The 22,448-nt window shown below is 32.8% G+C and overlaps 1 protein-coding gene across 4 annotated transcripts in view; it reads right to left on the reverse strand.

The window, feature by feature from the left end:
• The window catches only part of LOC149481299 (Ig-like and fibronectin type-III domain-containing protein 2), a 173,751-nt gene extending 167,651 nt beyond the window's left edge, over window positions 1-6,100 (reverse strand). For 3 of the 4 annotated variants that reach the window (XM_089705523.1, XM_089705525.1, XM_089705521.1), the window contains exon 1: window positions 5,945-6,100. The gene's annotated coding sequence lies outside the window, so the exon portion shown is untranslated. The remainder of the gene's footprint in view (window positions 1-5,944) is intronic. The other variant, XM_089705522.1, reaches the window with a different exon arrangement.
• Window positions 6,101-22,448: the final 16,348 nt, after the last annotated feature.

The following is a 22,448-nucleotide window of genomic DNA, read 5'->3' on the forward strand; positions in this document are numbered from 1 at the left end:
TATCTTATTCTTAACGCGTATGTATACCATGTTTACTTGCAATTAAATGATTTATTTATTTATTTATTTAATATTTTCTGTAACTACGCCATTTCAGAAACACCCGGACTTAGCTTTCAAAAGCTCATCTTAACTCCATTATACCCTCACACTGACCTTAAAACCCTGTTTTAAATTTGAAGCGTTTATTCGAAATAATAGCTCGCAGAGTGGTTAAAGTATTATTCCGAAAGGTCAAGGTTATTCACCTTCGCTAGCAATTCAACTACAATTACGTCATTATAAGTACAATATTGCACCTCGACTTCTTTTATCTATAGTGCAATTATAACCTATATTTTAGACTCGCTGCGCTCCGCGGTTTCACCCGCGTGGCTCTGCTCCTGTTGGTCTTAGCGTGATGATATATATGTATAGCCTTCCTCGATGAATGGGCTACCTAACACTGAAATAATTTTTCAAATCGGACCAGTAGTTCCTGAGATTAGCGCGTTCAAACAAACAATCAAACTCTTCAGCTTTATAATATTAGTATAGATAGATAAGGAACGTTTAAAACACCTTTTTGTAGCGAAAACCTAGCGAAGTATGTTACGAACGCGTGATAAAGTGAAATGCTAGGGAAGCCATATGAAAATCTGATATTAATTATAATTTAATTACATTATAATTAATTAAAGTACACGCCATAAACGAGACATTTTGTTAGAAATGTATATAGAGTTGTTAATGTGCTACGAATCTGTTTTCAGTTAATTTAAATATACTGTTGTCCTTAGAAATGGTTTCTTTACTTCACTTTGAGTTTAGCTAATCTATAAACAAAGCGTCCTTATGATAAATAAGAGACAATTCAATTACTATACATAATTAAGACAATTAAAATACGTCCTATCCTATCCTACTATAATATACTAATATTATAAATGCGAAAGTAACTCTGTCTGTCTGTCTGTTACTCAATCACGCCTAAACTACTGAACCAATTTGCATGTAATTTGGTATGGAGATATTTTGATACCCGAGAAAGGACATAGGCTACCTTTTATTACGAAATATGTACCACGGGCGAAGCCGGGGCGGACCTCTAGTAATATTATAAATGCGAAAGTTTGTGAGGATGGATGTATGTGTATGTATGTTTGTTACTCTTTCACGCAAATACTACTCAACCGATTACAATTAAATTTATCACACATATAGAGGGTAAATTGGATTAACACATAGGATAGGTTTTATCCCGGAAATCCCACGGGAACGGGAACTGTGCGGGTTTTTCTTTGAAAACGCAGGCGAAGCCGTGGGCGGAAAGCTAGTAGGTATATAAAATTAATAATTTACCAAACGCACGACAGCCAAATTTCCAAGTCATAAATCAGATAGGCTTACCATTAACATCCCTTTAATTTTATAAGGAATACGTTTCAGATTCAGATATCTTAAATCCCTTATCATTCCCTAATGTTAAGCTTAAACCAATTTACATGGATTTACGAAAATTACGGATTTCTGTACATTTCGCACGTTTCATCCCTTTAGATATTTATGAAACCATTATAGATTACATATTTTTATCTTTGTGAAATATAATATGTGTGTAATTAGATATTTAATTAAAAGAGCACTTAAATTAAATTATGATTAAGTTGTCGTTAAATTATTATTACTCATTGTCTAAGTCATTGACTAATAATCTTAATTTTTTATGATAATATTTAGGCGTACATATCTAGTAGCTATATATCCTAAATTAGTATTGATTGCAGCTGCATACTTGGAAATATATTACTTACCTACATGTTATCTTCTCTTATATATAAAAAAGAATCGCAAAATGTGTTGGTAAGCGCATAACTCGAGAACGGCTGAACCGATTTCGATAATTCTTTTTTTAATATATTCCTTGAAGTACGAGGATGGTTTTTATGTAGAGAAAACGTAAATATGTACCACGGGCGAAGCCGGGGCGGACCGCTAGTAGATAAAAAAATTATGTTGTTCCAAAAAATACAAGTATTTCTAAACATAGGTCAATAGAATTGACCGGGACTATTAATTGAAACGGAAATTATTTGAAATTATCAATAACGGATATAGTTCAAATAATGAATAGAACAAACCTTGACACAAACAGATCATAAATAACGAATAAATGAGAGATTCTATTTTATCTGTGGCACAAAATGGCTGACTAAGAGAGCATTGTGATAATTTCTCTTTTAACAATGGCCTATTGATCGGTTAAACAATACCTATTTTATTTATATTATGTTTGTAAACTGGTCTATTTTTATTTATCACTAGTTGATACACCCGACTTCGTTCGACCCTCATGAATTAATTGCAATATTCGACATGCAATTTGTTCAACCTCTTTGAAACGAAACTCTTAAAAACTATGATATTGCCATGTTCTATTTATAGTTTTATCCTCTAAAAACAATTACTTTTACCCCTACCATAATAAAATAATGAATTTTAATTTTAAAATAAAATATTTAAAATTAGCCCTTTTTTACGATAAATCGTATAAACTTGTACAATAAATACCACAGATATTTCAAACAATGTCACCTCTCTATTATAATATTAATTATCAAGTGTTTATTCACTAAATGTTTAATAAATGTAAGCGGGTCAATCAAGATACGGCAAGTAGTTTTGTTTGTTTTCCGTCTTGAATACATTTCTCACTACGTTTATATTTAACTAGCTGTGCCCCGCGGTTTCACCCACATTGCTCTGCTCCTATTGGTCTCAGCGTGATGATATGTAGCCTATAGCCTTCCTCGATAAATGGGCTATCTAAAGCTTTGGTCTGGTGATCATGACGCACAAAGCTGAGGTATGCGCCCCAACGCAGCGTCACGACGCAGCATTTACCGTCCCTGCGGAGAGGTGGTCAGTTGATTTTGCCGCAGCTACCAAGGTAGACGTGAACATGAACAATTTTGCTGTAATTATCAAACTTCTATGTTTTTTGTCTTTATTTTTATATAAAGAAGGATAGCTGCGAACTAATTCTATTAAATTGTCTTCGAAAAAATTCATATTGTCGCATTCATATATGCCGTGACGCATACCCGCACACCGCAGCGTTCAATCGAGAATGACGCCGCGCTGTGCGGGAGTACACCTCCCCACTCACCGCGCTTGCCCTTCGCCGCGGACGCATACTGCGACGGAACAAGAGAACATTGTCGACGTTTTTCATATGATAGTGTCCGGCATCGCAAACCGTATACCTCAGCGTTGTGCGTCATGATCACCAGACCAAAGCTTTACACCGAAAAAATTTTTCAAATCGGACCAGTAGTTCCCGAGATTAGCGCGTTCAAACAAACAAACTCTTCAGCTTTATAATATTAGTATAGATATTGAGTCCTTATTCAAAATCCAGTATACCTACGTAACGTGACGTAACTCTCAGACATAGTCTAATCATAACACGTAAGAAATCGATTAATATAACAGTACCATAACCATTATATAACTATTAACTAAATGAAGATAAATTAACTACAAAAATACTATCGAACAACTGTACTTGTAAGTCGATTACAAATACAAAACTATTATATAAAAAATTAGGAGCATTTTGCATTATACAATGTATTTATGTTTTTCGGTACCTATTGTTGTAAGATACCTAAATAAATTAGTTGTAATAAAATGTTTAGCAATATTAATCTGTATCAGCCACATTTTGTTCCGATTTTCATGTCCATACAGTCCGCCTATGGGTATTAAGGCTATATCCACTTCATGCTATGTCATTGAACTTCTTTTCTATTTAGTACATGCCAATGTTTGCCGAGCACACGTGTCAGAAGTGAAACTTCTTTGGCAAGATTCAAAGATACCAAAATCGTCGTCTTAATCCATGACGTCATGGTATTGCCATGACGCGACCTTGAAATTTTACTCTCAACGCGCCTACAGAAGTTTCACTTCAAAATGTCCTTTATGCTAATATGAAAAACTCTTAGAATGGAGCTAGAAGATTATCGGCTCCACTAGTGACTGCTCAAACGAATGTAAATAATCGACCTAACAAAAATGTCTGGCTTTTTAATATTATCTTATTCTATATTTTGAACACATAATTAAATAATTGACGAATTAATCACGATCAATCTTTTAGGTTCTCCTGGAAATAGTTTCGACCATTATCCCAACTTACTAATCACCTTGTAAATCCTTCAAGATCTATCACTATCGATAACAATATAAACAAGTTTCTATTTGTGATAAACTCGACTATGTGTTATAATTAGAAAAAAACTTAAAATAATTCTTCACTGATATTGACTCTACATTGATTTCTCGGATTTGCAGAAAAACTTCATAATCTCTGAAATGGCTGGACCGATTTTGACGAGGCATTCACTGATAAATAGCTGATGTTATAAGGAGTAACGTAGATTACTTGGAGATGTATCTTATAACACCCCTCAAACTAATATTCATCATTTTACTATTAACAAAATAAAGAGTGCCAAAGTTACTATGTAAACTTAACCCCTTTTTACTAGCACAGTCGGCTAAATAGTTTATTTTATTTTAATCATAAAGGTTATGATATAGAGGTAACACATACTACTATTTACCTGCGTCTTCACTTACAATTTGACCGCCTCCTTGGCACAGTGGTTGACGCGTGAGCGTAGAACCGAGAGTCCTGGGTTCGATTCCCGGTGGAGACGAAGAAAAAAAATGTCTCGGTCTGGCAGGACACAGAAGGCTGATCACCTACTTGTCCCTAAAGAAAATCGATCAGTGAAACAGATGTATGCATAATGCATCTGCCCCTTACCCCACTACGGGGATACGGGACTTCACTCACTTTTTCACTTACAATATTCGAAACTCTACATTTCTGTATTCCTGACCTGTATTCATAGTTTCATGAAAAACTATTGAGCAGTTGAGCGTTAAACATATTAAACGATATTTCGCATTTGAAACAGTGTTTCAAATAAAAATTATTTTATTCCATTAAACATTTTTAATTAAACAGCTTTATCTATAGACCAAAAGTTGTTAGTAAATTCTTAAAAAGGACCGGTCACAGATGTCTTAGTATTGCAAAGGATAGATACCTAAAGTTAAATCTCATAGGTCAAAAATTCTGGAAGAACATACAGGTGTTATTATCTAAATTTAAAGATTTACAAAAAATAAGAATATTTTTGTTTCTCATCTCCTATAAGAAATACGAAACAGGATCTCTGAATTCCCCAATTAATCCTTATTACAACATAAAAATAAATAAATAAAAATATAAAAGTGTATCCTAATGCCCTTGAGATTAGAATTGCTCAAAAAACATTGCACGAATTTCATCAACCATCTATAACAATTAAATGTTTATTAATTAATAAAAGAATATGAATAAAATATAAAAAAACACAAGGACGCAAACAATATTTTAAATATATTTTTTTTTAATTATGCATTTTATATAATATCTTAGCCTTTATTTCCTGTTTTTCCTGAATTGAATTTTTCATAATTGCAACATAGAGTGCGTAATAAAGTAAATAAGATTTTTTTTCTTAGTTTATGGCAGATACAAAAAAACAGGTTCATTAAAAAATAAAAATTCGATCGCCTTTTTTTACGCTTAATAACAATGAGTCAAGATTATATTTATATCGACCATAACAAACAAAACAATCGTTTTAGACTCTACTTAATTTTATTTCATTTCCTAATGCTGTGTAATAATTATCTTTGCTTCCGTGTATTATATACCGTGTGCAATAAGTCCAGTAATATAACAAATTATTATAATTTTAAATTATAATATTTTTATCAATAAAATATACGTAATAATTCTATTCTATCCTGTAAGATAGGTATCTCAAAATCACCTGCAAAACCTATTTCATCTAACGCTCTACCAACACTCAAAAATAAACATATTAAAAAATAATCAAACCTCTTTGCTCGAATTAAATCCTTGCACTGCACACAGACAAAATAAAAAAAAAACACAAATTCAAAATTCGAACACACGCGGCGCGAAATTGAATCTATCAGCTACCGACCGTGTGCGCGCTGCAGTCGACGCGGGACGACTGAAGCGACCGGAGCTCACTGAGGGCACAATTTTCCTCGCTCATAAAAACAATGAGCGTATATTGTTTATGTACAATTGGTGTATTATGATTTTTACAAACCTTGACTTAACCTCATGCTAGATCCAGTATTTAGTAACACTAACTAAATGCCGTGTCGTCGCTTATAGTTTATAAGATGAGTAACGTTTGTATGAATTCGATTCTTTGATAGCTAGAGAACTTCAATTACATATAAACAAACGAATGTCAACAATTGATTTTATTTACTGCCATAAGTTCTCTACATTTCGTATCTCTACATTTCAAAATCTCTACAAAAAAGACTCTACATTAGTACATAATATTAAGAGCTTACAAACAAATGTTCATTATTGATGTTATTTACAAACAAAAGTTTGTCTCTACATTTAAAAATCTCTACAAAAAGACTCTACATTAGAGCATGTCTCTACAAACGAGGAACCATAACTCATAGCGAAAACTCTCATTATATAGAGCTAAGTTCTAAGTTTACACATATTTTTATTATTTATTACAACAATTGCATTTTCTATAAAGTAGAGCGCGTTGTAGAGAAAATTCTTATGTTCGGAATGGAGCCTATTTTTAAATTACATTTCTAGCGATGCATCGGTGTCTTCATTTCTACGCAGTAATTTGGATCTTATTTTAACCAAGAAAACATGAAATGATAATCTAATACTATGAAATAATATTGTATAAACTATGAATTTCTATAAGTATTTCATAGTTTTAGTAAATTTTGTTACCTAGATTCGAACACTTTTACCTACATTTATTGAGAATATTAACGAATATAAAACGCGATTTATTATACAGCGACCGCTACCACATTAAGACTGAGATGTTACTATATTATGTAAAGTAACTAGATTTCCGCCCGCGGCTTCTCCCGCGTTTTCAAAGGAAAACCCGCATAGTTCCCGTTCCCGTGGGATTTCCGGGATAAAACCTATCCTATGTGTTAATCCAAGTTACCCTCTATATGTGTGCTAAATTTCATTGTAATCGGTTCAGTAGTTTTTACGTGAAAGAGTAACAAACATCCATACATCCATACATCCATACAAACTTTCGCCTTTATAATAGTATTAAGATTGTAACCGTCGATATAAATAGCTACTATAAAGTATAAACCGTTTAAATTCCATTAAAAAGTAAAGACATAAATTTCGCAATCAATTTTCTATCCTTTATTTATTTATTTTTTTATAAATATTTTCAGGACAATTTTTCACACACGGCACGATCTGATCCCATACTAAGCTTTCGCTTGTGTTATGGAAACCAGATGGCTGATAAACATACATAGGTATATAATTTTAAATAAATACTTATATAGATATTCAACACCCAGACACAGAGCAAACATCTATGTTCATCACACAAATATTTGCCCCGGGTGGGAATCGAACCCACGACCTCTGGCTTGGAAGGCAGGGCCACTACCAACCAAGCCAATCGGTCAGTCCACTTAGGTTTCAGATAGAAATACTACATCTAAATTAGACCGTTGCGCTAGATTCCACGTTAGAAAAACAATCAACGGAAAGCAAACTAAATCAAACTAGCGGGCATTCATAATTTTCGTTCGTAAACTATTTTTAATTTCGGTTTCCAATCCTCTCAATTGAACACGGCACTTCCATTATTTATAAAAGTAGAAATTTAATCAACCCAGATTTAGAACGAAAAAAATAGCAGTGGAGTTGCAAAGTACTGTGTAGTTTTACGGGAAAGAAATACGGAGAGGGATTATAAACTGCGTTTAAAACATATTTATAGATAGGATAAACTTAAACCTTATAAAGGCATAGTAAGAATGTATAGGTATATAAATGTGAGCTTAAAAATAAATTAAGTAGATAAAGAAAAGTACAAAAAAGAGCGTTTGCGGAGCACATGTGTCAGAAGTGAAACTTCTAAACTTCTTAAGTAAGATTTACTTAAAGAAACTAAAATTGTCGTCTTTGCCATGACGTTACGGTATTGCCATGACGGGACCTTGAAATTTAACTCTAAACGCGCCTATAAGAAGTTTCACTTCAAAATCGAGTTCATCTTTATTTAATCTGCCTATTTCTAATTGAATTAGATTTTAGCTTTTTATTCATCTTTTAGTAATCATTAAAATTGTTATTTTAAAAACAAAATGTCCGCTTGCGATTTGTATTGACAATAACAATATAAGATGACAATGAATTTAAATATTAATACGCAGCCTCGAGGGAAGGCCGAAAAAGTGACAATAGGACGCGCAAACTTATTATGTATATTATGTATTATTAAATGCATGTAGCAACACCAGACAATGAGCTGTCAAAATTATATCACTGAATCATTTTTGTTTTTTGTTATTTAAATTTTGTGCATGTATTTTCAATTGGTGTCGTTAATTAAGGGCCCGTAGGTGAAAACGGCAAAATGGACTGTTATCTATGAGCTATAATTGAAAATATTGAAGTTCGCACTCAAATTTCTAATATGTATTACAGAACGTATGTGTGATGGTATGTATTACACAATTCCAAAACACAATTGGAAAAATTTTGCTCGATAAAAAAAAATCCTGAAATTACCTCTAAAATATCATATAAGTACCTAAATGCTCATTACAACCGTATTTCACGATAATAATTACTTAATTAGTTTAAACATTATCCTAATCCATCCTATACTCATATTTAATAAGGTTCTGTTTCTTTCCCAAACTCAGAAACCAAAATACTCCACATTTGCACGGATTAAAATTAATATCACCCAGTCATCACATCAAACTGTCACAACAAACAATAGTTTGTACATGATAATCAATGTGAGGCCACAGATCCGATAATGACCTATCCCCAAGGCCAAAGCGCTAACAGTTGTCGCCTTGTATCGAATAAGGTTTAAATCGATTAGTACAAATCGATTATGGTGCATTTACACAGTCGCGAACGCGTTCGTGGACGCGAAACAATATTCATACATTCGTCTTCCCTTTGATGGATCCGAAAAATCAATCTACAAAAAATTATATTCTAGGTAAAAAGGTGTAAATAATAAATAGGTCAAATGAGTACCGGGAGAACGTTGAAATATGGCTATTTAGCAAAAATTTACTTTGATGTCTAATCGTGTATGCGTAAATGTACCATTTTTGAAGATCAAATGTTGTTTTGGTCCTATCCCTACTTATCTACACCTATTTACAGTGTCTATAAACGGATACGAATACACATATTTCAAGGCGAATAACGATTGCCCCATTTACATGTGTAATGCGTGTTCGCTTGCCTCGTTATGCCTCGTTATTCGATTGTGTACATCCACCATTTAAGTTATGATCGTTGAACTGTAACGTGAGATGTGTCGACTCGATTGTGCGAGCGCCGTGACAATTATCGATTTCACTTTACGATTTCTTACGACATTTAGTGCAGTTTTAATGGGTTGGGCATAGTAAAGTAATATTGGGTAAAGTTAGTTATTCTAATGGACGATGTTGCGTAAAATAAAAAATAAATAAAGTATTTTTTTCATTATTGTTCGATTTGGTGCATAGATATCTGTAGAAGATGGAAGATGCTTTGAAGATCCATATTATAGAGTTAAAGAAATAAATATAACTTAGCTGGTTCTTTCACTTATTGCAAATTTGAGTAAATACAGGTTCTTTGTCGATTCTTTCTACGACGTTGATATTATTTGACCACTTGCTTTGGGATACATAAATTTAATATGAGTTCATTATCAATATCTATATAATATATAAAAACTAGCTTACGCCCGCGGCTTCGCCCGCGTGGTGTTTTGATAAAAGGTAGCCTATGTTCTTTCTCAGAGTCTAAAGATTGTTTGTGCCAAATTTCATCAAAATCGGTTGAGAGGTTTAAGCGGGAAAGCGTAACAGACAGACAGACAGAGTTACTTTCGCATTTATAATATTAAGTAGGGATGAAACCCGTTTCGCGTTGAACGGCTGAACCACAGACATGTATATATAAGTAGACAACGCAAGTACCGCGATCTGTATGAAAACCAAGCGTGTCATATTTTTTGTACTGACCTTGACGCGTTATGACGTCACGAGCGCTTTTTAGTGATGTTAATTTCATTTTACGCTAAATCGATTAGGCCGCCACTCGCGCGGCGATTCTAGTATCGTCCTATCCCATCGAAGTAAATCGAAAGAAATCAGATCAAACTAGATCTATGTCTAAGAGGTAGTCAAATAAATGAATCGTAATCGATTACTAAATCGATTCAAGACAGAAAAATGATAATTACCATAGACAGAGGGATGATAAAATAAAGTTATAAACCTTTTAATATTCTAACAAGTAAACTAATGTGTTTTAGCTTTTTCTTACATATGCCCATTGAGTTACCATGTACTACGTACTAGAGAGGCCATCGAAAGAAAGTAATGAAACTGTCAATCAATCAATCTTTATGTCCCGTTGCATCGATCCATTTTCCTTTTATGTTCGGGTTACTTGGAAAACTGAAAAAACAAACATAGTCTAAGCAATAAGGAGTTTTCTTAAAAAACTCCCAAGATGACACTTTAACTAATGGCGTCCATGTCATAATATTTATTTTTAGTACCTTTGTATTAAAATACTTAAAAGTTCTAGGTCAAGTCGTATTAAATGACAAAAAAAATCTATGCCTTTTTTTCTGAAAAATTGCTCCTTCAAATTATCATTTATCTGTTCGATTATAAAATCGATTAGAATCGAGAATTGTTGCATCAAATGAACATCACTAACCACAAAATTGGACAGAAAAATGAGAACAGAAAAATGAGAAGACGCTATTCATTGCTTGTTATCATACGACGCGATCTTTACCGTGCCAAGTAAAAGCCGCAATGTATTCCGAATCATTTCGTATGATTTGGTATCCGTGTTTGTCACGATCGTTTTCCACAGATATTCTTTATTTGATTTTAAAATAAATAGTGCATATTCTGATTAGAAAATTACTTATCGGTGGAAGGAAACATCTCTGCTAACTCGGCCACTCACAGCTGTGGAGTTTCTACAGTTTATAACGGCGTAATTCGGCATTTTACTTTATTCAGCTTCACGTCTTTCCTTGGCGAACTGCAAGCGCGGACTGAGTGTAGGCCAGCGTCAAGTAGGTTTCATAATCGTAGTTTGGACACGGGAAGTACATACACTCGCTTAGTCTATCTTGATATATGTCCGTGGGCTGAACCGATTTCGATAATTCTTTTTTTATTATATTCTTGAAGTACGAGGATGGTTCTTATGTAGAGAAAACGTAAATATGTACCACGGGCGAAGCCGGGGTGGACCGCTAGTTAATAAATAATAATTCAATTTTTATTCCATTAACATAAAAACTTCAAAACAAAGTAATTCAAATTAATACCAAAAAAAGCAATAGGTATAAAATCTACATAAAGTATAAATGAGGGTAAAAAAGAAGTGCATAAATTAAAGGATTTTCCTCATACTCATATAGTCTCCTTGACTTTGGTGCAAATTTGTAAAATAAAACTTAAATAAGTTTAGGTTATCAATATTTTGAGAAACATTTAAAATTTCAGTTAAAATATAAAAATATCTTGTTCGGTGTTCCCTACGTTTATGCGCAATGAACTACTGAACCGATTTTAATTCAAATAAAATCAAAACTTCCATCAATGCTCATTCTAACCCATTCTAACCCCATTACGTCAGATTATTTTAGTGTAAACAGGCCTAGAGCATTCTTTCGTTGTTCTTAGTGCATTTGAAAAGTTTCAATGCAATGTTCTAATGCTGAACAATACTGAATACGAGTTTTCATTTATACTAAAAGATTACGAAATAATGCTCTTGCTCTAGCTCTATGTTCGTTTGGTGTAAATGCACGGTAACACAAGTGGTACAAAGTTCGCTAGTTTATCTTGTTCTCTTCCCTACAAAAACAATAACCCAAAAATTCCAATCATACAAATTCACGTAATAAATAAAAAAAAATCACAATCGTCACCGACAACCTGTCACAGTAAAAATATAGCAATTTCTAAACGCAACGCGCTCTGACTACTAAGGAACAATGAAAGCGAGGAATTTGTTAACATCGACCTAATCTCCGCCAGAGTGACATAACAAGGAACGTGACTTGATAACGTATGGCACGCCATTTACATACGAATTGTATTTTAGCGTTTAGTATGGTTTGATTGGAAATTGCAATGTAATGAAAGAATCTACCCGCTATTAACTGGGTTTAAGAAGATTAACATTTGTTTGACAATTAAACTTGGTTTAAGAAAATGCAATATAACATTTGTTATAGATAAAACAATTCGACATCTTCCGTGATTTCATGGTAGGGATTTCGTGAAATCTTTGATATCATCATTTCCCCGCGACTACTACATATTATTTTTATACAAAGTCGCCCACTTTCTTTCTGTCTGTCTTCGTGATAAACTGAAAAAATATTTCACTGAATTTCATTCTGTTTAAAAAAAACTGAAATCTTATTGAAGAACGTAGGATACTTTCTATCGCAAAAACAAAACTTGAAGTAGCGACATCATTGAGATTTTGTGCGAACAAATCGCTGGAAAATGATTAAAGCGCCATTTACATGATGCAAGTTTCTTGCCTGTTGCATACAATAAAATTGAAGCAATAAATTACCTACATGGTCTAAACAGTACGTAACATTTTGATTTTTTGCGCAAGTTTTGCTTGTCAAAATTAGATATACCAATGTTTCTGTCTGTGTGTGTGATTAAAAATAATCCATTTTATCAACAAATATAAGTACTTATGTTTAATACTATATAAGTATATTTCTTAATAATTAAGTATAATCAAAAACAAAATTATTCACGATCAAGTGTGCATGCAATTTATGCTTTCTATTACCGCCATAGAATTGCAAAATTAAAAATAAATACTTCTCTACAAACAAGCACTTACTTTTAAAATACATAAATTAAATTTCAATGCAACGCCGTATACTTCGTGTGTATAGTTTAAACGAATATATTTCAATGCTTTTAAACTAAACAAAATAGTCGAATAAAGCGTTTTCTTGCCTTTCTTTCCAAGAAAGCCTACGTCAGTAGATTCTTTAGCGACTCGCTCAGCGCTCCCTAATTATATTTTATAAATCCTGCTAATAAATGTGAGAACTTATTATAAATGGCTGGCAATTAAAACTTTCTCGTATTTTTATGAATGGAGTATTTGTGACATAACTGGGTATTAATTCTCATTCCCTTAACCGCCTCCTTGGTACAGTGGTTGACGCGTGAGCGTAGCGCCGAGGGGTCCTAAGTTCGATTCCCAGTGAAGACGAAGAAAAAAAATGTCTTGGTCTGGTAGGACACAGAAGGCTGATCACCTACTTATCTCTAAAGAAAATCGATCAGTGAAACAGATGTATAATGCATCTGCCCCTTACCCCACTTGGGGACATGGGACTTCACTTTTAATTCTCTTAATATTATGTGTCAAGATTGAATTATCACACTGTAAAAAGCGAAAGCCTTAAACGTAAACAGAATATTAATGCGTATGGAACTTAGTTGACGTATCCATTTTTACCGACTTCAGAAAAGTTAAATTCAAATCGATTGTATTCAATCCATTTCAAAATTCCGAAGAATTTTCATCCAATTTTAAAGCAAATAATATGAAGAATAAGTATTGAGTAAATTGCCCTGTAAAGTAAATTGAATAACATAATATTTTAATAGGCACACTTCACTTCTACTCAACTACACTTCGTCAAAATCCTGTTTCAATGCAAGATACACCTTATATTATTATATGAAGTAACCTTGTAATAACGTACCCTGTATAAATCAAATTGTTCTTTCTCCGTATATTTCCATACATTACGTATCTTATTCACATAAAGGTTATTTATATTTATGTCAATTACGCCAATAATGGATCTCGGAACGTTTCTTCTGAACTTGTCTTCAGCCTAACGAATTTAGAGTAATAAATTGAGATTGATTGAAAGCTGCTTTAGTGCTCCGATTTAGAAATTGAGGTTGTTTTTCCAAAATGTAGTCTTGGTGTAATTAATTTTGTTACGAGATTGCGCTGTGACAAGTTATTGTAAATCTCGATGAAAAATAGTGGTGTTATTTGTGTCATTATAGCTCAAAACCACAGACATGTATATTTAAGTAGACAACGCAAGTACCGCGATCTGTATGAAAACCAAGCGTGTCATATTTTTCGTACTGACCTTGACGCGTTATGACGTCACGAGCGCTTTTTAGTGATGTTAATTTCATTTTATGCTAAATCGATTAGGCCGCCACTCGCGCGGCGATTCTAGTATCGTCCTATCCCATCGAAGTAAATCGAAAGAAATCAGATCAAACTAGATCTATGTCTAAGAGGTAGTCAAATAAATGAATCGTAATCGATTACTAAATCGATTCAAGACAGAAAAATGATAATTACCATAGACCGAGGGATGATAAAATAAAGTTATAAACCTTTTAATATTCTAACAAGTAAACTAATGTGTTTTAGCTTTTTCTTACATATGCCCATTGAGTTACCATGTACTACGTACTAGAGAGGCCATCGAAAGAAAGTAATGAAACTGTCAATCAATCAATCTTTATGTCCCGTTGCATCGATCCATTTTCCTTTTATGTTCGGGTTACTTGGAAAACTGAAAAAACAAACATAGTCTAAGCAATAAGGAGTTTTCTTAAAAAACTCCCAAGATGACACTTTAACTAATGGCGTCCATGTCATAATATTTATTTTTAGTACCTTTGTATTAAAATACTTAAAAGTTCTAGGTCAAGTCGTATTAAATGACAAAAAAAATCTATGCCTTTTTTTCTGAAAAATTGCTCATTCAAATTATCATTTTTCTGTTCGATTATAAAATCGATTAGAATCGAGAACTGTTGCATCAAATGAACATCACTAACCACAAAATTGGACAGAAAAATGAGAACAGAAAAATGAGAAGACGCTATTCATTGCTTGTTATCATACGACGCGATCTTTACCGTGCCAAGTAAAAGCCGCAATGTATTCCGAATCATTTCGTATGATTTGGTATCCGTGTTTGTCACGATCGTTTTCCACAGATATTCTTTATTTGATTTTAAAATAAATAGTGCATATTCTGATTAGAAAATTACTTACCGGTGGAAGGAAACATCTCTGCTAACTCGGCCACTCACAGCTGTGGAGTTTCTACAGTTTATAACGGCGCAATTCGGCATTTTACTTTATTCAGCTTCACGTCTTTCCTTGGCGAACTTCAAGCGCGGACTGAGTGTAGGCCAGCGTCAAGTAAGTTTCATAAACTTAGTTTGGACACGGGAAGTACATACACTCGCTTAGTCTATCTTGATACATGTCTGTGCTCAAAACAGATTGATCGATTTAGAAGCGGTTTTTATTGTATGTGTAGTATCTCATAAGTCATATCTACCTCTATTTGTGTAAAATGAAACAGATTTAAAAATTGTAGTTTTAAACTTGCATTCAGTACCACACGCTCTTTCAAGACATTTGTAACATTATTTTCTTATTAAAGTACTTACATATCTTAAAAATAAATCATTATCTACACAGCTGAATTTAGTTGTAATAAATTATTACGAGTATCTAGGCAGTTATGATTTAAGTTATGAAAGAAACAATATTAATAATATAGCAATCCATTTTTCTGCATTTTCAAACCAAATAAAATTGAATATCTATAGTACCTACATATTTTACAAACAGGCGTATACCACGTGCGACAAACATATTTTGATTCATTGAAATTCGAACACTATCTAGCGGAAATTCAACAAATATTCCTGAAAAAACACTTTTTGAAAGCACAATTGAATCTGTTACGTGTTTCCGGTTCGCTGCGTGTATGGACAGTGACGTCATAGGCTGACAAATTTGAAAATAACCGAATTATCCGAAATCTAATTTTATTGTATGCGTTTTATCAGTTTATTCATATTTTCCACGTGTACCAAAACAGGTTTTACTGAAAAGGGGATATAGGAAAAAGAAAAATGTTTTTAAATTATGATACGGTTTAAAGGGGAAAGGATTTAGAATATTTACAGAAGGCTTGGTTATAATGTTTGCAGTAAAAGGAAAGAGGTCCTGCCCAACCTCTACTTACCTAGAAGAGGACGAAAGTTCAAATCCGATTGAAATTTGTTCAACGGTTTGATAACGCATAGAAATAAATATATAAAAAAAAAATTTTTATACATTGCACACGACGCCTCCTAGTCCTAAAACGAGGAACTAAACCAACGCTTAACGGAAAAACTTATGAGTGATTTATTCTGAGGTAGAGGTTTTACATCTATACTAATATTATAAAGCTGAAGAGTTTGTTTGTTTGTTTGAACCCACTAATCTCAGGAACTACTGGTCCGATTTGAAAAATTCTTTCGGTGTTAGATAGTCCATTTATCGAAGAAGGCTATAGGCTATATTATATCATCACGCTAAGATCAACAGGAGTGGAGCACTGCGGGTAAAACCGCAGGGCACAGCTAGTCAAAGATAAAATATGTAATCATTTCTTATACTTGCTTTGTTACATAATAAATTACTAAACAAAGCTTAAACATTGAAATGGGGAAACCCACTCAAGATTCTAAAACTCACTAAATGATTATTGAAGAATTTTGACGTGACAACGTCTTATAATTCGATAGAGCCGGTTGCACGAAAAAACATGACTCATGCGGCGTTACCTCGCTCTGAGGCGTTCCATGTAAGGCTTGAAGTGCAAGCGAGAGTGCGATACGAGTGACAAAGAAGCACAATCGGACGTTGTCACGTTCAACTATCGTCAGTAAACCGACTTTACAGACAACCAATTGTTTTTAATTAACCACCATAGTAGGTATGTTCTACAAAAAAAATATCTCTACAGGATTTAATTTAATCCCTCAATCACTATACAATTCTTACATAAGAAAGATAATAAGGCGTAATTATCTCGAAGCGATAGCACAGCCAGGCACACAACAAAAACCTCCATGTAACTTGCCTTTGTTTTTCTTTTAATTAAACAATTTTTTACTACGCATTACGAAAAAACACGACCTTATATCCTTAAGCATTAGAACCATAAATTCCCACAAATTTGGAATTCACACCGGAGCTAAAAATGTTAAAAACTTGAATGTTTATTTTAGACTTTACATTAAAAGCAATAAGTCACAGTTGCATTAGTTTGTTGCGTAATAGTTCTTGACTTCTGATTTGCGATGTATATGATATGTACAGTCTTGTAGATAATTAATATTGTAGGTAAATATTTAAAAAACCTACATAATTCAAACGTCATAATATGTGGAGTTTCTTGCCGGTTCTTCTCCTTTTATACTGCTGCATTTATACTGCTTTCTGAATCGGTGGTAAATATGCTAAAAATATGTTATGACGATTCAAAAGTGCTTATAGAAGAAGTCCTATTGAATAAATAAATGTTTGAGTTTGAATCTATTGTCATAGTGATAAAAGAAGGAGAATGATTGAAGAAATGAAGAATAATCTATCGAATAAATTAAAAAAAAAACTAAGAGCGTTTTTATTCATCTAAAGTATACCTATATGTTTAAATGGACTTCTAATTCGCACCGCAAATACTTAGCTATAATGAGTAATGACTAATTAAAACAGTATAAGAATCTGAATTGTAAATTTTGGTTTTAATAGTATGTTTCCTTAAAAATTTATTCTATCAATTTTCAGTGTATAGAATATTCTTCGATTGATTCTGTGCACAATAAAAATAAAAATATAATTAAAAACGTCTCCAATTATTTTTTATTTAACTCAATAAATAAAGGCTATCAATTATAACAATGTATTGTTTATGATTGACATTACATCACGTTACAATTACATGACACTGCGACGACCTTGCATTGAATCCCTCCATTGTCAAACTGAATGTCAGAGACACTTTCAGGATGTCATTCAGCAATTAGATGCAGTCACAGACTAGTGATCGAAAATTCTGGAAGTTTCTGGGTTATTACCATGATGTCTTAAAGCAGTTATCATTCAAGTGTGGAACAAGTCAATAACTGCGTTAAAAACAACCGACTTCAAACTTGCACTTGCAACATTTACAAATACAGACAAAAATGCTCATAAAATAAAAACTACTGGGCCTATCCGAATAAAATTTTTATGGGACCAATTCGACACCATCCCGCATCGAACAAAAAAAGAATCACGTAAATCGGTTCAGAAACCACGGAGTAATCGGTGTACATACATAAAAATAAAAAAAAAAAAAAAACATACCGGCCGAATTGATAACCTCCTCCTTTTTTTTGAAGTCGGTTAAAAATGACGGATCCCTACTGCTATTGCTCTTATTGGACGTTTAGGCTTATTTCTTAGAAATATTCAACTTCCGTTGATTGGTAGAAATAGTGTCATTAGGTACTTTCCTATATTGGAAATAATACTATTAAGTGGACATGGATCTCTATAGAGAAGGTACTCTACAACTTGAGCTTGAAACGAGGAAGCTTTAATTTTATTTTATTGAGACCTACTCCTTAGATGTAGAAAAAGAGCAGTATTGAATGTTGATTGCTGTTTCTTCGAATGCAATTTACTTTCGAACGATTTCAATCAAAAAACCACAATTGACTCGCACTTCCAAATACGTATGTATTTCAGGCTAGCTAACAAATAGATATACAATAATATAATATTATTTTCAGTACTGTTTAAGAAAGGTCACAACATTCGTTGTTAAATTATTTATGTCAGTTTGTAAATGTTAAAGGTTATTTTGTATCTGTATTAAGATTTTGACATTCACCGCAAAACTACAAAGGTTTTTAAAGTGATGCTTAGACGGCGCTACGACGACAATAAGGATTTGAGGATGTCTTACATAACATATTTTGTTACAGTAGGAAAGAGGACATATTTTAAAAATGTTATGCTAACAGTTGATTAGACAGTATGGTTACTACAGGCCAATATGTCACGGAATCAAGAATAGTTATTTGAGCTAGATTTAAAGCACCTCGTACCTTGAGAGACACAATTTTTCCTGCATCTTATCTTTACCTTCAAAAGTCTGATATCATATCCTGTGGGGCTACTTTCTCGTGCTCTATTACATATTATCTTATCCTCCTAGATTGATTCTAATATTTTTTGTACTGCTGACTGAATGCTTTTAAGATTGGTATAGTGACCACGAAATTCAGTGAACAGTTAAACCTAGTTTTAAATGACCTAACTTCTTTGAAAACCTGTGAATTTCAACCGCAATGCGTTACAATGTTCGCATGTTCTAGAAACATAATATATAACACTTTAGCATATAATTGTACCCGCGTGAACACTCGAAGGTCAACAGCAAGCATGCAGAACAATCACGATTATTTAATATGCAAAAATTACAAAACAAACGATTATCAACCTTATAGTTTTTTGTATAAAATCATAAATTCTACATTGTTAAGTATGATAGATATCCATCTTAAACATAAACGTTAAGTAATAATTATTTGTTGCGTGCGACTCGAGTATAGATTTCATTGATTATCTCATCTTTAATTGTGTGTATGTGTGTCAAACTATGTTACGTTTAAGGTGATGAATTAATTTTTCTAACATTTACGGCCCTTTTTAAACCTTCGTAATTTTTATATTATTAAAGTTGTCGTGATGAAAATTCTTGACAAGAAAGTTCAATAGTAACACAATACGTCTACCGTTTTAGAAACATGATTCCATAATATTTTCTCGATAGAAAAAAAATACAAAGTTCTCATTGTTATTTTTTTTTAATCTCTGGCATCTTCAAAATAACAAACGTAAAGTTACGACTTTTTGGATATTAACTATAAAATATACAACCGATACGTCTACCGATTTAGAATTTTGAAATATGCGATGGTTTTGAAATAAACAAGAAATACTTGAAATTAGCGCGCGACCAGCCAATATAGCGAGAGCCGCCCTGTACCTTCCTACCCCGATCGCTGCACGAGTCATTCCCGCTACGGCCGTCACACGGGGAACTTGTGTCGCTCGCGCAATCGTAACAAAGGGTGACAACACGATAAGACAAATGGGGACAATAAAGAAAATAAGAAGAATAAATATAAAGGTTGGAGGAAAAAGAATGCTTACAATTGGAACAAATTAATGAAGTAAGTTGGTTTTATTTTAAATTTGATGATAATTGTATTATAGACGATGTTTGATATGTACCCCTGTTTTAAGTACATAACGAACGTGTAAGATTTTTTCATTTATAGCATAGATAATCTTTTCAGAAATCTGGAATCCAGAAGGAAAATAAACCCACTGATTGTTCACAATGTGAACCCACTCTTTCGTAAGTACCTTTATTCAGTCAAAAATGTATGTTATCAACGCTCTACTGGTTTTATCGCATGATTCCATTTTTAGCAAAAAGCAACAAAGTGCAAAGAAATAAAAAATCATGGTGAACTTAGTGGAAGTATGGTGGACATAATATGGAACAGGAGCTCATTGGAGTAGTATTATATTTAAAAAAATACGAAAAAATTTCAAGAATTACATTTCTTAGTAGGTGGTAGATAAGTATGTTGTATAAAGAATTTGATGTTGATATTTATTTCATTTATACTTACTACACCTGTGCGGGAAATTGCTTAGTACTAAAACAGGTTTATATTCATATTTACATAGTAATGTGAGTTTTCATTTCGAATAATTTTGTGTAAGTATATTAAATTGAGTTCCTGGGTGATCTGGAAACACAATTGGGCCCGGAAGATGGCGCTGCAGTCACTCCTCCTAATCACATGAACCGATTTGGATGAATATTTGTGTGCACATTTCATTGTTGTGGGATGATTGGTTGATTCGTTTTCACATTAGCTAATATTATGTATTTTTGTTGTTAGAAAGTAAACTTAATTTAATGTTTATAATACATTATTATGTGTATAAATAAGCCAGTGTTCGTCTCACATTGCTGTACCTGCCTACCTACCCTACCAGGGCCTAACTTTGTTCTGGCTATTTTATTTTGATTATTTGTAATGAATAATTACAATTATAATAGAGTGCAAAAAATAAATACATGCGTCAATATATTTTGTGTTTTTTTTTTAAACAATTTTTTTATTTAAAAAAATATCATTCCGACCGCGGCTTTGCCCGCGTGGAATTAGGTTATATCGTGAATCCTGTTTTTTCCCACAGAAGTGTTCAGTTCGGATAAAAAGTATCCTATGTGTAAATCCAGGCAATTAGCTATATTTTATCAAAATTGGTAATGTAGTCTTGACGTGATTAAGTAACAACTAACAAAAAAATATACAAATTAACATCCAAAGTTTCGCATCAGTTTTACTGTATTAGTGATATCTTCCACTCTTGACTTTGACTGAGAAGAATGAGGATTTATAACTTCTTTCAGAAATAGTACCTTTCATTTCTGGGCATGATGTAATATCTACGTCAGCATCAAATTCTATCTAAATGAATTCAGTAGTCCGCGTTATTGAGTACCTACCATTTCATTTTTTCAGAGTAACAATATTTTTTGTTATTTTAAAGATTATTTATAACCTGTATTATTTTGTAATAAAGTAAACATTACGAAATAATAATAATTATTAATAATGTCTAAGTAGTTGTTGAAAAGAAGATTATTTGTTTATAGCAAGAAAATAAAACCAATAAATCAACAATTAAATAAATGTATAACAATATTATAACTGTATGACGACTCCATACATGTTTGTCCCGAGTCGGCCAGCGGCAGCGTGGCGAGTTTGCAAGAATGAACTTCGCGCACACCCGCGTTCGCGATAGCGAGCTATTAGACTCCGCCCGCCAAGCAGTGGATTTTTTTTTGTGTATCGTCTTAAGTGATACGAAAAACTAAACAAGATAAAATACTAGCATTTTTATGAGTATTTTCTGTAGGCGTTAGTTTTATTTTTATGCAAAGCTATATCTACCACCATAGGATAAAGCACAACTTATAATTACCAATTCAAAGTCAACAGCATGCATATTTTTGAGTTCGTTTTTACGCCAATGAAGCAGTATAACAAATTTTAAAAATATTAATATGAAGATATAGAGCTTTGTCGGTATTTTTTGTAACAATATCTAAACAATTGTTCAAATATAGACTGAAATGAATATATGAATAAAAAAAATATTGCAAGAGAAAAACAAAACAAAAGAAAGAACTAGAAAAACGCAAGTGTGCTTTCCAACTTGCCTATTAGTTAACTGTAAGAATGGCAAACGCTTAATTAATCTCTAGTGTTAATCTGAAACGATCTCAGGGTCAAATATTAAACATATTTTGTTTTACATT

Source organism: Colias philodice, chromosome 17, assembly GCF_061535455.1.
Source record: "Colias philodice isolate Cphi_HAF_F1 chromosome 17, ilColPhil1 Martin Lab GWU primary, whole genome shotgun sequence".
NCBI classification, from domain to species: Eukaryota; Metazoa; Arthropoda; class Insecta; order Lepidoptera; family Pieridae; genus Colias; species Colias philodice.